The sequence below is a fragment of the Brassica oleracea genome, chromosome C1, assembly GCF_000695525.1.
Source record: "Brassica oleracea var. oleracea cultivar TO1000 chromosome C1, BOL, whole genome shotgun sequence".
Taxonomy (NCBI): Eukaryota; Viridiplantae; Streptophyta; class Magnoliopsida; order Brassicales; family Brassicaceae; genus Brassica; species Brassica oleracea.
The window spans coordinates 5,594,251-5,608,602 of NC_027748.1; the positions used below are offsets into that span (position 1 = coordinate 5,594,251).

Consider the following 14,352-nt stretch of genomic DNA (forward strand, 5'->3'; position numbering starts at 1 on the left):
CGACTTTAAAATACAAAAATGAGGACACCTTATATGTTAGATTTTTCTTATATGTTAGATTTTTTCTTAGATATTATATTTTGAATTTTTTAAAACGACTTTAAATTACAAAAATGTAAGTTTTCCTTAAGTATACGACTAAAAACATTAAAATGACATGTATCAATTCGATGGTTGATTTGAAAACTTTCAGAACCATATGAAGGATAAAAGTCAAAATAACTCAACTGTGAAAATAATATTGTTCATTTTTTTCAAGAATGTGTTCGATGGAATAATAAGATTTTTTTGTCATAATTTGTTTAATGTCCAATCCGATCAACCCATGATGTATTAATTATAGTTTTGTTCCATTATTTTTAATAAAAATTGATCCGATCCATCGGAAAGAAATTATATAATAACAACACAAAATATTTTATATATATAAATAAAATGATCAAATATATAAAAGAAACTATCGATAATATATACAAATAAACTCACCCTGCGCAAGACGCAGGTCTTATCCTAGTAATCTTATACTGTAAAGTTGAGTTGCCTCTCTCCTCCTGCGTCCACGTCATCAAGGAAGGAGGGGCAAATCATGCCACGTGTCTCCCACTTAGAAAGTGTTGTCGCTTTCGTTTTGTTTCATTTCGTCCCTTCTACGAGAGCTATAATATTTGGACATTTTATTGGCCCGTTAGTAATAAACCATCGATATTATTGTCTTGGCCCATTACCTGCCTTCTATTCTTACCATCAATTTTTCACCGTGGCAAACGTCACTGTAAACCTAATTTACACGACTCTGTAAATTGCCTTCGTAACGGAGCATCAATCAAGGGACTTTATTAAGATACTCATTAACGATTATCAAACCAACCCTCCCACTACTTCTCATTCAATTCCTCCTCCCCGTTTTCTGTGGATATTTTGATAATCAACTCCTATAAATAGAACCGTCGTCTTCAATGCAACACATCCGTCTCTTCACCTCATTTCTTAATCTCGCTGTTAAACTCATGCTCAACAATGGCTACCCTACTCTTCTCCGACTTGAAATCTGGTGTTGTGCTAAGATCATAGTTGCGCGTCTTCTTCGCCTTTGGGAGGCGCCCGTAATGTGAAGAAAGGAAGTGAGGTCATGGGAGTGGACATTGGTACTCATGATTGAAAAGGTAACTGAAGCTAAAATCCTTTGTCTCTGATTTCCATTTTGACCATCTTTAAATTCAGTAGCCGTACATTCATATCGATTTCACTTTCTCAAACAGTCCACCCTCATCCCAGGTTCCATTTACGCAGATTGCCTAAACATATTCACAAGGAGCAATCATAACTTCAGGCTAAAATTATCTAGAAGGAGATATTCAACCTGGTACGTCCGAAGAGTTTTAAAATCTCAATCAGTTAATGACACCCAAATTAATACACTAATTCACTGAGTTACTCAATAAATACTACAGGAACAAATAGGACCTGCATCGACTCTGTCAACTATGGAGACCTAGAACCATGGCAGGAAAGTGTAGCACCAACCACCCACATTTTGGTGTGAATTGCAGGTATTGAATCTTTTTGAACGTTTGGTAGGATTTACGCTTCACACACAGCGACAACAGTGTCCTATATATTAAATACGAGAAAACCAGATATCTTATTTAGTATTCTTGGTTAAATGGAAGCATAGATATATCATCCTCGAACAGTAGATTAACTATAAATAACCCAGTGAAAACATGCCGTCAGATTGTTTTTTCGCATGTATAATATCATTTATCTCCTCATATTGGCATCTCAGATACCAACTTACATTTTGATCTGGTTACATTTTTTCAGAGGAAGTCCTTAGAGGTTATGATCTTATATATAAATGTATTTTGTTTCAGTGATACTCCCCAAAGTGAACCCACAAGGATATTTCAGTCAGTAGCTTTGATTGTGCCTAGCAGTCTTTATTTCATCTAACCCCAAGGTTGTTTAGCATGTACAGAAGTTTTTCTTCGCAAGGCAATGTGAAGATATTAACAAATAACAATTAAATATTTTTCTTCCTTTGTGATCAAGCAGGTTTGTGCTTTGGGAACTGTGTTGCGATCTCTTGGGTAGAAAAATGTATGGTGGATTCTGAAACTGTCAACGTTTGGTTAATATGTTATCCAGTGGATGACAGTGCGTAGTATATTTGGTTGGAAAGGTGATATTCAAATCCTCTAACTTGCTGTTAAATGATTATTTTCAGAAAATGTCGGACCTTGGGCTAGCAAGAGAAGGATCTCAGGGAGACAATACTCACGTCACAGCTGCAGTAAGTCTTTAATACTTACCTTCTTGAGTTAATTGTGCCATTAGTTATAGTGGTATGTATTTAGTTAGGTTTATTATGTTGTACATAGTTTTAGATGATGAAGTGTTCCAAAAAAAAGATGATGAATCGTTTAATATTTCTTCTTCTTCACATTTATTTCCATTGAAAATATATAAATTTGGAACACATGGCTATACAGCTCCTAAATACGTGCAAACATGCCATGTTCTGTTAAAGAGGGATCTCTAAAACTTCGGTATTGTGCTCAACCAGATCATAACCCGCCGCTCAAACCAATGAGAGAAACAGAAACTAAGACTATTGGATTAGGTACGCAAAAGAGTATACTTCTAATAGTCAACGCTTCAGCATGATCGATTAATGGCTCCGCAATAACTATGCAGCTGCAAGAGCATGGATTTTTTTCAAAGAGCTTGGAGTTTGGCTAGACTTGCTGGTCTTTGTTTCAAAAAAGAACGCTTAAGAACGGTCCAAGATGAAGGCTATAGTGGACAACTTAATGATGTTATCAGAGAATCAGAGTGAGATTTCTAGATGGCCATGAGTATGGAAAGTAGTGAGGTACTAAGCAAGAGTCGAGCCACATGACATGTGAAGGGGTTGAGTTATTGTTATAGTTCAATTTTTGCGTTTTGAAGTTTTTTGCATGTTCCATACTACATATATATATCAATTAAAATCAATTTTACTGTTCATGCGATTAATTAGTCTGTCAAACATCAAATAACAAAGCTTAGTTTGCCAAAATTATAGAATAAAGGATAAGCGTATATTTTGTATTGCATATGTATTTTTTTCGTTATCCAAAAGAAACATGAACAAATGTACTCAGGTATGCCATGCATTTTATAATTCATACATGCATTACATTTTCTCACCTCTCACACTTCCAACACTTTAAAGTCAAAAAAGAAGAGAAAAATAACTATGAAGTTGATGACTCTTTAGCTTTATGTTTTCTTGAAAATTTAAACTCAAGTACAATGATCTTTATATATATTAAAATTATAAAAAAGTTGGCTATTAGAATAAGTAAAGTAAATCAATTATAAATTAGTATTATATCACTTCAGTGTAACTAACAAAACAATTTCAAATTGATTAATCCAACTATTATGTTTAAAATCATTTATTTTAACTATGAACAAATTTCGAAGTATTAAATCATCAAATAATTGCTTTTTATTTTTTGTATCAATTTTTTAAAATGATTTACTACATGTTCATCCAGTATTTACTGTGTTAGTAAATTTAAAATCTGAACACTATACTATCACATACATATTAAAATAAAATAATGCTTATTTTTATAAATAGGAAAGATTGATATTAGATTTTCATAATGTCTAACCAACCCAATATATTTTTAATCGCGGTAAATATTTTTTTTTCAAATTTTTAAATAAATAATATAAAAATAAAACAAGAAAAGTAAAATATCAATAAATTCAATGACATACAAAATCTTAAAATTTTGAATTTTAACCTAATGCTTGCAGTTTAAAAATAATCTTCTACTTACTATCATAGTTAAAATAGAAAAATATTAAAATAACTATGTTTTCATAATTTTTTAAAAAAATATAAGATATACTTATGATATCTAAAAAAATATATAAATTGTATAATTTAAAGTTATAAGAGTACACTTATGTTGAAAATTCTCTTTTAAATTTAAGATATTTATATATTTTATATTCATTTATATATCCGCCCTACGGGCGGGTTAACCCCTAGTATATATAATAATATAATAATAATAATAATAAAGTTGCTCAGAAAGGCTCCTCGTGCATCCACATCATCCCTCCATGCTCCAAAACTCGCCACGTGTCTCTGTTCCATGGTTCTTTTTTTATGTTTGATTTTTTTGTCCTCTTTGTTTCGTTTGATTTTATTTGGGCCCATGATTATACGAAAATCTCACCCCGATATGTCTTTTAGGGTTATCTCATGCTCAAGTTACTGTTCGGCGCTGTAAACATTCAGATTTCCAAGGTTCCCATTAAAAAGAATTGTAACGTTTTCCCTTCTATGTAACTCCACCATTAATCCAATCATTAAAACTACACTCCACCTCCCCTCACACTCCGTCTCATTTATTCAGTCTCATCATCGGTGCAGGTACCGGCTTGAAGCTCCATCTATAAATGAGTCCGTTTGATGCGATGAACATCTCCGTCAGATTTCTGAAAGATTAAACTCTGTAACACAACAGCTCCAACCTCATCCTTGACAAGAAGGTAACTCCCACGACCTCATCCCTTTCTTATTAAAACAAACGTTTATCACAAAACCGATTGTGTAAAGTTATTGTTTATTCTTGTCAAGCAGTCTCCGCGATCATTAACATGTAATAGTCGTAACTTTTCCTTCGCTTCTTCTAATTCTGATTACTGTAACAGTCGAATATCCTTTTTACTAGCTGTTGTGGAAAAGGATTTGATGGTTATGTATCTGCTTATCTTCTTAATTCATTGACTCCGATTATTTTTAAAATGTCCCTCTTTCGTTTATCGATTTGTCTAATATTTCATTTGTTTGGTTACTGCAAAAAGTGTTATCGGCTAAATATGTTATGGTGTTCCTCCTGATTAGTGTTTAAAATTTTTATATCACTTTTGGAGTCTATTTGTGCTTCAGTCTTCATGTCTTTCCTTCTCTAATGGTTTTCATGTAAAGTTTCATGTCAGCTCTCCGATGGTTCACAAGTATTTTCATCGTAAACGTTTCTTCTCTTTAACTTAAACTGTTATGTAGAACGTGCTTCTTATTTTTAACCTCATCTTGTGAGGTGAAACATTCTGCTCGCCTATTCGGTCTTCTGCTGATCATTTGTGTTCTTGCAGGTTGCAGTCAGGAGACTCAAGGCATGGAGAAACAGAGAAGATATAGATTTCGTTGTTGAAGTCGAGATTCGAAAGAAAGTTTTGTGAAAATTGTTGATCAGAGACTGAGAGTAGAGAACGTGGAAGAGAAGCTGAGAAGTTTTTCTTGCTGGGACTAAAATATGCTCAGATGGAGCCGGAGAAGAGACCAACAATGTCTGAAGTGGTGGAGATGCTAATGAATAAATTAATAGAGAAAATGTCGTCTGAAATTGAAGCCAATTCTCTCTTCAAGAATCCATATAGCAGCAATTAAAACTGTAGAGAGCATCAGGAGGTTGCAGATGAAAGCTCATACGTGATCTCGGAAGAAAAGGATCATTATTAAAAGGGTTTTTAGGCACATGACATTTTTTTTCGCAGATTAGTTTTTAACATCTTCTCTTAATTATATTAACACATGACAAAGCTACTCCATTTCCAAATTTCTACTAACACACTTCTCCACTGAAACTTCCATTAAAAAGGTGTCAAATGAAACTATTTCACTTAGTTTGTGTATGACAACTTTGTTTTGTACATCCTTAGGGTTGCTTCATCACAGTTTCTCTGACTTGGCCCAAGTCACCAAACCTTGACCGTAGAAAGACCTACAGCAAAATAGTAAACTCATCATATCATTAGGTGAAAGAGAAGCATTGTTCTCAACATCGCAACAGTGTAGATGGTTGGAAGCAAGGATCCAAAGCGAGTAATAACCTGCGGATTCCAATATAAAAAATGATCTCAAAGGAAACACCACCAAAGTCTGAAAAAAGTTTATGAAAAAAAGAAGTGGTAAATACATTTAAAAGCATTTTAGTAATTTATAAAAGGTCCAAATATATCACATATTTTGTATTACTGAAAAAGTTTTAAAAAAAATAATGATAAAAATAAATTTCACCACTAAAACTCCTTTAATGTATGTATTGTATCTACTTCCTAAAGTGATATATATGTAGTCTTACACTACCAAATTTAATAGAACGATTAGCAAATTTTAACATTTAAGGAACAAATTTATATGATCAAATTATTATAACAAATGTTATATTGTTCAGTGAAATTTTGATGCTTTAAAATGAACCATCAACACATATAATCTCAATTTATGATAACCAGAAGCTTAAAACTTAACATTAAAATATTGATATATGTACAACAAATTTTTATGAGTTAGCTATACACAAAATAATCTATAAATTTTTGAAAATAATTAATCTCTTCTAAAATTTTAAGATTGTAATATAAACTTTGAACTGAAAAAATTAAAATAATTATCATGAAAATTATTAGCATATGAATATTTATGTTTTGTGTTGATAAGAGGAAACTAGACCGCTAAATACACATCAAGCAAAAAATTACATTAAAATATTATTGAAAACCAACACTTATAAAAAAAAACTATAGAACAAGAAAACCTTACCAATCAAAACAATATTTTTCATCATTTGTTTTCATAAGTCCCATCATCTTATGAATTTAAATTATAATATTAACTTAGAATTATAAGTTTAATTTCCAAGGGATTGAAACAAAATCCATATGTAGAATATATTCTCCCCGTTGATAGTCAGGGTCTTCTGTATTATTGATGGTAACATTCAAGAGGGTTCAACCATTGTCCAACCAACCTTACAAACCAATGATGACACTGCAGACCAGGCCTTGGACATTTGGGTATTCCTTCGGATAGAATTTTTTGGATTAAAAAAATTGGTCTCATTCGGATATTACAAAAATAATCACGTTCAAGTCGGATCCTCCCAGATACATGTGGGTTCGAATTTTATCTGAAATAACCAAACTATTCGATTCAACTCGGGTATTTTATATCCAAATTACTCAAACTAATATAAAATAACTTAAAACCTAAAAATACTCAATTTATATAGTTCGAATTGGTTATATTTTGTTTGAAAGTAACTATATACATAATGTTATTTGAGTATTTTTTTTTAATTCTAAACATCTATTTTTATCTATGAATACCTAAAATAACTAATATATTTGATTTATAATTTTAATTTTAAGTATTTATACTATTATAAATATGATTTAAAATAATATTATATATATATTTATGTTTGGACATGTTTGGATACTCATTTAGTTTTCCGTACGGGTCGGGTTTGGTTTTGATTTTTTGGATTTTTGAAAAATGGTCACATTCAGATGTTCAGGCATGATCCAACTGATACCCTATTTTCGGGTTGGTTCGGGTAAATATTTCGGATATGAATATTATACCCAGCCCTACTGCAGACATAAAGGACAAGTGAGACGCAATATACACAACAGATTTAAAGCAATTGCATTTAAATAAATTTGTAAAATAAAAACCCATATTTCTCCAGTTCTAAAAAATCTTCAAGCATAAATCAAATACTAATATGGATATTAATATATATATATATAGTGAAAACAAGAGATACAATATAAATGATCGGAAAAGTACAAAAATAATATAAATAAAATTATCTCAACTGTGGTCTAGATTAAAACAAATCGATAAAAATATATACCATTAAATGAGAATATCTTCACTGAAACATTGTTAATTATGAAAATTAGTTACCCTCAACTAAAAGGAAGCTGAATATTATTAAAAACAAAATCAACCGAAAAACTATAAAAGTAAGATAAAAAGGGATCAAATAAATATTATTTTATACAAAATAATCAAATCATGAAAATAAATGATAAATAAAATATAATTTGAAACTAAATTTTCGCGCGAAGTGCGGACAAACCACTAGTATTAGAATAAACTTAGCATGATTACATATGGAGTTAAATCATGGAGGCCTTAAAAGAGAGCTTAAATCATTGAGAAGAGCAGTGACAACTTGTATTAATAATTAGTGATAACAGTTAATCTATCTATTCGTTTTTAATAACGCGATTAGAATAAAGGACCCTTAATCAGTGTCCATATTTTGCCTTAGGCCCGTAGAGAAAAAAACCAAGTGTCTACATGTTCTCTTTTTTTTTTTTTTTTTGAACTGATTACATGTTCTCTTTAGTTAGATAGATTTCTCATTTCTGTATCGTTACATTAATTCTTATTCTAGTTTCTTTTTGAAAACGGGCTTTACATTCTTATTCTAGTACTTTTTTATTTTACCTACATTCTTATTCTAGTTGCAGAGTATAAATTTTGTTTCATGGAGTTTATGAGTTTCTCTTAGTCGTCATATATATATATATATATATGTTTATAAGTGTATGTTTCTTAATAATTTTTTTTTTGCGAACTTTTCTCCATAATTCTTTTAATACGTCTCTTTGATTCCTTACTATTTTGTTTGTTTTGGTTAGTTGCCGTAAGAACGATAACGATGTTTTTTTTTTTTTTGTCAACGATCATGTTATTTGTTAGGTTTGTTAATTTTCTCGAATTATTAGGTTGTAGTTGCGGTAACCTTCTTTCGTTGTTTTTTTTTTTCTGAACACCTCTTTCGTTGTTTTTATACTGTCTTTGTTTTGGGTCAACTTCGAGTTGTTTTAGCAAACCCTAAAGTTTTTTGAATGGTCAAATGCGGTCGAATCCATTACTGGGCCGTAGAGAGAATCGCTTAAATGGGCTATATATCATATATAATACCAGACTAGTGAATGGGCTTCGATCCATCTCCTTATATTAAACTTGAAATTGCTTCGAATAAGGTTTGTCACGAGACATCAATTAATACGTGACAAATTTCTTTTTGGTAAAAATGTAAAGTTATTATTACCGGAAGCTTTTTGACAGAAACACAGAGAACAAGAAGCAGATCAACAGAAAACAAAACTAAACACACCCAAATTTATTGGAGAGCGACACTACAAACCGATAAGCCGTCCAGAGGTCTTGACCAGGATTGCACTAACAGCTTGCCGCAAAGAGAGTAGCACCAAAACTTTCTCTTTATATAGATGGAAAAGTGCATTTTCTCACTCTCTTATATTTACGTACACGTGGGAATTCATGGTGCTACTGTAGAAAATACTTTATTTGAAGATGATGAACAGGATTGACAGTCATATAAGTTTTCTGATGTTATCACAAAATTAAACCGAGAGCTAAAATCCGGTAATTTTGGCCTCCCCGATGATCCACTCTTTATGATTCGACTCCATCGAGAACAGCTTGCGGAAGGCTACCTAAGCACCCACACACACGAGCAGACAACACCGGCAGAGACCAAACACACCCGCTCCGACCAAACCGAGCAATTATTCGGAAAGAAAGGCCTCCACGGCTAGCCACACACCACAGACCAACACCAAGAAATTAGAGAAGACACGCACCGCCAGTAAAAGAAGGACAGAAGACAGCCCTAAATCATGCCCCTGAAGCTAATCGTCTCAACGCGCAAGCCACATAGAAGGAGAATCGTGGTTGACAAGACCAGCAACAGACCTCCTTTTACGCGTCCACAGCGGAGAACCCGCAGCAGAACTTCTCAGATCAGAACCAAAGCAACTGAAGAGACCAGTCAAGAGCTTGACTGACTTACCTTAAGACATGCGCCGCCGTGACCAAAGAACATGCACAAGAACACCGAACCTTCACCGTCTGAAGAGCTCAGTCGCGAATGCAGATCGAGAGAGCTAGCTCCCCCGCACCGAGAAGGTGAGGTAGAGGAGAAGGGAGGAGATCCACTTCCAATGGTCAGATCTGACACTAGATCGAAAACCTCAGCCCCCGAGCCCGACCAAAAAAAACCCTCAACAAACCGAACACCTTGATTTTCCGACGCTCCGAGCCAAACACACCAGATCTGAACCGCGGTGGTGAGAGGGCCTAGAGTGTAGAGAAAGGAATCACGGAGGGCGGGATCGAGAGGGGTGAGACGGAGAGAGCCAAATCGAAAAGGAGGGGGTGGCGACCAGAGCTGGAAGTGGAGTTCTGGCCACCCAAAGCGGCTGAATTAGGGTTTGTGCTCTATACGCTTTTAGAGATGGAAGAGAGCGTTTTAATTTAGAAAAAGAAAGTTTTTCGACAAATTCTCTATTAACTCTTCTTTTTGTAACAATTATCTATTAGCCCCTTGATTCTGAAACATTGCTTCTACTGCAAGTTTATACTATAACAGATCACAAAAAAAATATTATAAGACAAATCTACTAACAAATTTACCTACTTTGTTAAGATTAATATGAAATTCTACGTGCACTAGTTTCAAAAAAAAAATATACGTGCACTACAATTAACCATCATATAAAAATCTAATCTTGATGGTTCTAACTATACCAAAGATTTTTTTTTTAACGTCTGATTAATTATGTTATTACAACGATAAGAAATATTATATAGACGATTCTACGGCCGACAATTCTGCCATCATATGAGAATGCATGTCTGACTGCATCACTCTGAGCCGCCTTATGAGATCCATGTTCGATGATACGCTCTTGCACCATGATGAATACCTCTTGTAACCATTTTTCTCCATAATCTGCATAATTTGTGTTTTCTGGAGTTTGAACCCCAAACCTCTTGGTGTAGAAACATTAATGAACTCTTAGTCAAATCACTGGACTAATGGGACTTCCATCGTATTAAAGATCTTATGTAAATTATTATTATTAATTTATATAATTAATGACAATTCATATTTTGATACTCTAAACTTAGACCTTCTGGTATAATAACATTAATAAAATTTTAATCAAATCACTATAGTAAGTGCTTCAACAATTTCGAAAGATGGCTTTACAAGAGATTGTACGCACTACGCAGTACGGCAGTAGCCAGTAGGCCGCTTTCTTCATTGACTTTCCAGTAACTGGAGTCTAGAGAGTAGAAACTATCTGAGGTCAACCGGTTTCCATTCCATATCAATATCCGTTTCTGGTCAGCTACTCATCAAACCTAACCAAATCGAACAAACCCTATATGTGCCAATGGCCATGATATATATTACATTTGGTATTTACAGATTTCGGCAAATAGAATAATGTGAATAAGCATCATCATGTGGTATATCTTCATAAATAGTGGAACGCAATAATGCAATATGCATATACAAATGGAGCATATATGTAAACCTACATCATTGAGGCTTACGACTTATAAACGTCGACTCTGATTGACAAAGTCAATTTTCCAATACCAAGCACTTTCTAAAATGTCTACCATATATTTGTCAAAGAAAATTTTAATGAATCTCATGATTACAGTATTTGAAATCTTATAAAAAAATTATACCCTTCGATCAAATGTATACTCACACTAACCCTATATTTATATTTGCATCAAGGATCAAAACAATTTTCCTAATTTGATATAATTTTTTGACTTATTATTGGATTCACCTCTTATGGTGAACTTCTAGGTTCACCAATGATCTTGTTATTTCATATTCGATATTTGAAAAAAAAAAAATTGTTAAGTTATATTATGTTTTTTAAAATAAAATGGTAAAAAAATAAAAAATAGTAATAGTTATAAAAAAATATTTTTAGCGTCATCAGCAAAACACTAAACTCTAAATCCTAAACCTTTGGGTAAACCATAAATACTTGGGTAAGCTCTAAGCCCTTGGGTAAACCCTAAACCCTTGGATAAATCATAAATTCTAAATCTAAAACACTAAAACACTCAAGGGTTTAGGGTTTAAGATTTAGGGTTTAGGGTTTAGTGTTTTAATGTTTAATGTTTTTTATTTAGAGCGTAGGATTTAGGGTTTACCAAAGAATTTCTGGTTTAGGATTTAGGGTTTAGTGTTTTGATGACGACCCTAAAAAATATATTAAAAAAAAAAATTTGTAACTATTATTATTTTTATTTTTATTTTTACCTTTTTATTTTAAAAACATAATATAACTTGACAATATTTTGTTTCTTTTTCTAAAAGATATCAAAAATGAAATAACGATATCATGTTGGTTGGTGAACCTAAAGGTTCATCACAGGAGGTGAACCCAAAAATAAATCTATTTTTTTTCAAAACAACCGGGAGTGTCTCATGATTACAGTATTTGAAATCTTTAAAAATTACACCCTCCGATCAAATGTATACTCACAGTAACCCTATATATATATATATATATATGTATATTTGCATCGAGGATCAAAACAATTTTCCTAAATTTGATATAATTTCCCCAAAACAACCGGGAGTGTCATTGGTATAACCGACCTTTTACTGTTGCGGCAAAGGTCACTAACATTATTATTAATCACAGCAATTTCTTAACAGAGTGAAATAACCGCGTCTGAATGAAGATAATATAATATCTAATCATTCATGGTCGTCGTATTGATTCGATAGTAGGTTATAATGGAGCATGAGGTTCTTGTATAGATGTTAAATCAGTGGAGTAAGTGGCTGCTTTGTGTAAAGATTCACACTGTCGCTTTGATCTTTTTCTTTCCATTGCTACACAAATCGATCTTTCACTAACGTCGTATGTACAATCTTTCACTGATTTAACGTTTTTAGGCTTAGTGTAATTCCAGTCGATATTCAACTAAATATATTTTCAGTTAGTCATTGTTTTGATGCCTTGCAGGAACTATAAGTAGTAATATAACAAGCATTAATTAGAATCTGATAACGTTTTTAATATATATCATCATAATTTACACTTCAGTTAGCACTTTTTATGTTCCCTTAATACGTTGAAAATAATAAACACACATCCAAGGACAACATTTTATCTATAAGTTACTTATGGTATCTCTTTCTAATATAATTAAAACCTATATGATTTAGTCAAACAAAGTGCTACTAGCTAGTAATAATTATAATCAGCACATCTGAATATCTGATGCAACAATGATTAAGCAACAGCCATATACATCTTTAGAGTTTACTTATTGCATAAATTTCGATAGTGATAAAACATTGTAACTATAACTTTTAATGAACTAATGGCTCGATTAGATGGTGAGTTGAGGTGCAATTTAAGATGAGATGTTTGTAAAACGACAAAAATTTGCCAAAAAAGAGAGAGAAAGACAAATGAAAAAGGAAAATAAAGGCACCTTATGATTAAGACCCTCGAACTTACACAAAAACACAAATCCAAAAAGCTTTAGATAAGATACAAAGATGAATCCACGTTAGAGGCTTTAGTTAACCAAATTACTATGCATGGTGTAACAATGCAACGTACACGTATTTTCTATATATATATATATATACAATTTAATAAAATGGAAACTGTTATCTCGTTGGTAGAAATGGCAAATATTTATCTATTACTTTTTCGTTTTCCATCCACGCAAATCTCTGAATTTTTTTCTATTAAAAAACTGGCTTAAAATCCGGAGTATGCAGCTTTTGTAATATTACAATACTAAAAGTTGGATATACTCAATAAAGAAGCTGTCCACGTCATCTATAAAAATCGACAAATCAGAAAGCTTTCATTCGCCACATCAGTACTGCTGTTTTGACTGATCAAACTGGGTTTCGTTTCTCTGTCTTAGTCGGTCTTAACATTTTAATTCGACCCATAACAAACCCACCTTGCTAACCCCTTTTTTCGTCTGTCTATTGAGAGTCGATATCTCCCTCCCCCGACTGCTCCACTTCTTCTCCCTCATCTGTTCCCTCTCTGAACTAAACGTAGCCTTCAGACATTACTGATCAATCAATGAAGGTCTTTAAGCTCCTCTTGATTGTTTCGTTCCACTTCCCATTCATCCTCCTCCTATATAAATCGTTGCGTCTACTCCTTAACTCCACACAAAATCTAAACATACTGAAACAGCTACATTCATGGCCATGAAATCGACCGGAAAATCTCAGTTTTTTACTTCAGCGATGCCTCACCAGGTCCAGCTGAATCAGAGCTTCGATTTCAATTGATCCACTTCTAGCACTACAAGAAAACAGCGACATACTGAGGGAAAAAATCATCAGTATGTCGTCGAAAATAACTCCTCGGAAATAACTCCTCGTAAATTCATTTTTCCTCGGAAATCCCTCGGAATTTTCCGACGGAATTCCGAGGAAACAAATTTCCGAGGAAATTCCGAGGACCACCTGTTCGTCGGAAAGCTCCTCGGAATATACCGAGGGAGAGCTTCCTCGGGATATTTCGATGGATTTTCCGATGGTCCAATCCTCGGAAGTTCTGACGAAATGTTCCTCGGAATTTTCATCGGAAGTTCCGACAAAAAAGTTGACTAATATTCCGAGGAACATGTCCCTCGGTATATTCCGA

The 14,352-nt window shown here is 33.0% G+C and overlaps 1 long non-coding RNA gene across 1 annotated transcript; it reads left to right on the forward strand.

Annotated features, from left to right (window-relative positions):
• The first annotated feature begins 1,092 nt into the window (after positions 1-1,092).
• Positions 1,093-1,513, forward strand: LOC106303085. Its single transcript, XR_001262469.1, has 3 exons — positions 1,093-1,163; positions 1,291-1,363; positions 1,452-1,513. It is a non-coding gene; the product is annotated as an uncharacterized LOC106303085 (long non-coding RNA).
• The last annotated feature ends 12,839 nt before the right edge of the window (positions 1,514-14,352 follow it).